Genomic DNA, 3155 nt, shown 5'->3' on the forward strand with positions numbered 1-3155 from the left:
CACCCACTAATTGATACAGTTGCTTTTTCAAAGTGAAGCTCTATATTCGTCCACATATAATGTACCGCTTCGGGTGGACAAAATATTCCCGAAATATCATTTCTATGGCAGACAGCTCACACTCACATGCTTTTGCTTTCCCGATGTGAAAGAATTTCCATCCTTCGGTCCTCCCTCTCTCACCAGTCAACACTCATCCAACAACTCCCTTTTCTGTAATGATGCTTGGGTTGAATCCAAACGTAATCTGACAAAACTCCAGTTAAGTTTACCGAAGTCTTTAACGTTTTGAACACCTTCTTACCGTTTGGAGACCTATAACAAAGGGGAGAGAACCCATTGTTTCTCAGGGGAGGAGATTGGGCAACCTCATCTCCTCCCCAAGATCCATGTAGCTTAGGTTAGCGGGACTTCATCTGTAACTTTGTAAGGCTTCTTTCCTCGTTGTTTAGATTTTTTTAATTTATTTTTGGACTTTTTGATAAATCTGGGTTTCTTAAAAGTTGGTTGATTTTTGTTTTAGCGACGATGAAACCTTAATTGGGCTTCCAGAGTTTATTTTTCAGTGGTAAGGTTATGTTGAAGAACATAGAATCTGCTGTGTTAAAGCATGTAGACACTAATCCTTTGAGGGACTGTAGATCTGTGGGAGATTTTGAAATGCCGTGCAGTGAAAGAGGTGGGGAAGCTGGAAAGGTGGGATCTGGATCAATGATCCGTGTCAGAAAAGCTGTCCAACAACAAGGTTTAGAATAAGGAGTTTTCTGATTTTTCTTTCAAGGATTGCCCTCTTTGAAAGCTTACAAAAGCCTGAAAGATATGATCGACAATCTCAGATAAAAAAACGAAGAACCCATCAATCGCTTATGGTTTTTAATCTTCGCTGGTGTTCTGGGTGGTATTGATTTAGTGGACCAGTTAAACGTCCCTTTAGGATGAATCTTGAGTTCTAGTGGCATGGCACGGGGAATAAAAGGGACTGGATAAGGAGAGACTTAAAATATGCCTAGCTCCATACAGTGTGGGGAAACAGATCTGGATGGACATCGCATGTTTCTTCATCAACAAAAAGAAGAATATGATCATAGGAATATGGGAGGGATCAGATGGAGTTCTGAACTCGCAATCAGATCCTAATCAATAAGTGTCTTCTTGAATTTATATGATTTTGTTCTTCGAGCAATACAATGGCTGCTTGCTTTTAAAAAATATGGGCATCTCCTAAATTTGAGAAATCAAATTCATTGCAGTGAGAAATGTAAGAATGCTGGCACTCATGCTTTTAGAATGAATGACAGCCTCCGTGGCTGAGAAGGGAAATAGAAAATGCTTTGCATCTTTCTTATTGGTATTATTCTTGTCCTGAAATTTTTTTATTCTACTATGTGCTTTTAAGTTTTATAAATGAACATCTTAGCAAATCACTAGTGTTGAAATTTCATAACGGTTATGCTAATCTTTAATTGCAGAAACTATAGCAAATCCGAAACAAAGTCACCAAAACACGGTGGCTATAGTTTCAGGCATCATTGTTCTATGATTGCTCTCCAATTGCATAATTTTACTGGGGAATTTGGATGTTTATGGCTTAAAATTGGCTTAAAGACTGGTTCTCTTATGGATTCCTCTGCAAAGCTAGCTATGTTTCATTTTGGACATCTCAAAATGTTGTGGAAAAAGTATATGTTCAGGTATAGTGTTCGCTGTCTTACAACTCTGGAGTCTCTTAGAATGGTATATGAGAAAATGCATTTTCAAAATAGTAGTTTCCAAGAACATTTTACGATACTGCAAACCAACAACATGAAAGAAATTTCTCGTTAATTGCAGGGTCTCCTAATGTCAAAAAGAGCCTCTCTTTCGCTTTGTAAAATCCACCGAAACCGAATATTAAGCTAGTCGAAGGGGTGCTTTTGAAGAAATGTCCATTAATTGGAGTACTGGTAAGTAAATATTTATTTATTTCACCTTCTTAATTATTTATTGTGATAAGTCATCCTTACGATGTGAGAACTTGGTTGTGAAACTTAACTTTGATTTTTGAAATATTTTATATTAGAGTACCTAATATCCAGACTATAGACAGCACACAGTTTTGCTTTCCAGGGGACAATAGTATTTTAAATTTATTAGATCTAGGTAAGCCCTTAAGGGTTAAGATTGTACTACAGTTGGATACTATTTAATGAGTTTAGAAAACGATCCCACGAATGTTCATAACATTTATAACATTCTAAGTATTTCTGAAATGTTACAGAATCTAAACAAGGAAGAAGAGCATTCCGGTTCTAAAGTATTGAAGATGCTACGCTAAGGAAGGTTTAGTGCATCTTCTGTTTCTCTTCCAGATCGCGGAGATTCTCATTCATTGTAAAAGCAAGGGTGTCATTATTATTAATTTTTTTACTGTAATTTGTTTGGCTTCTTAAACTGTGAGGTGGTTTTATATTTAAAGAGCAAGCCTGCTATTGAAACCAAATCCTTTCAAATGATCACTTGTCAATTCAACAAGACATTTATATTTTAGTATCTGAGTGCATGTTCAGCACTCCACCCTGATCCTTCCCATATTCTTATGACCATACTCTTCTGTTTGTCGATGAAGAAGCATGCCATGTCCATACAGATTTGTTTTTGGCCAAATTCTGTTTTAGGTCTAGCCCTTTAGCATTTTGTTCATCAGTAGCCTAACCTTCATCTGTACAGATTAATGCCCTAGATCTTAATTGCTTAAAAGGGTATGGGCCAAATGCAGATTCTCTCCTCTTTGGATACTATGAAAATCGAATTGTAACCGTGGCTTAACACTCGTTACAGTACTGAGTTTTGTGGGGTTGAAAAATTGGAAATGAAATTGAAAAATTCTGATCTTGGCAAGCATGTCAATTTTTGCATTAACAAGTTCCCAAATTCAAGAGTTGTCAAGTTTTCCATGCTTGAATTGCCCGTGAGAAGCACTGTTAACCACCGTGCAATATTGCTTAACATTAAAGATTCTGAATATAGTTGTAATACTATTATCATTTAGTTGATTTTTTTCCTATACAGACCTTAAATCTAGTCTGATTGTTTTATTCTTGAAGAGATCATTTAGACTGACAATGGCGATTGAAGTAGGTGTTACCCTTTACTATTATGAGTTTGAATTGCAGTCA

At 36.5% G+C, this 3155-nt stretch overlaps 1 long non-coding RNA gene across 3 annotated transcripts; it reads left to right on the plus strand.

Annotated features, from left to right (window-relative positions):
- Positions 1 to 348: 348 nt before the first annotated feature.
- On the plus strand, positions 349 to 2870 carry LOC149545257 (uncharacterized). Of its 3 annotated transcripts, none has more exons than XR_016353552.1 (5): positions 349 to 426; positions 524 to 1348; positions 1470 to 1691; positions 1831 to 1943; positions 2258 to 2870. It is a non-coding gene; the product is annotated as an uncharacterized LOC149545257 (long non-coding RNA). The 3 variants fall into 3 exon arrangements; XR_016353553.1 differs by having other exon boundaries at positions 555 to 1348; XR_016353551.1 differs by having other exon boundaries at positions 567 to 1348.
- The last annotated feature ends 285 nt before the right edge of the window (positions 2871 to 3155 follow it).

Source organism: Cupressus sempervirens, chromosome 7 (genome assembly GCF_028749045.1).
Source record: "Cupressus sempervirens isolate cs-2001-9-10 chromosome 7, ASM2874904v1, whole genome shotgun sequence".
NCBI classification, from domain to species: Eukaryota; Viridiplantae; Streptophyta; class Pinopsida; order Cupressales; family Cupressaceae; genus Cupressus; species Cupressus sempervirens.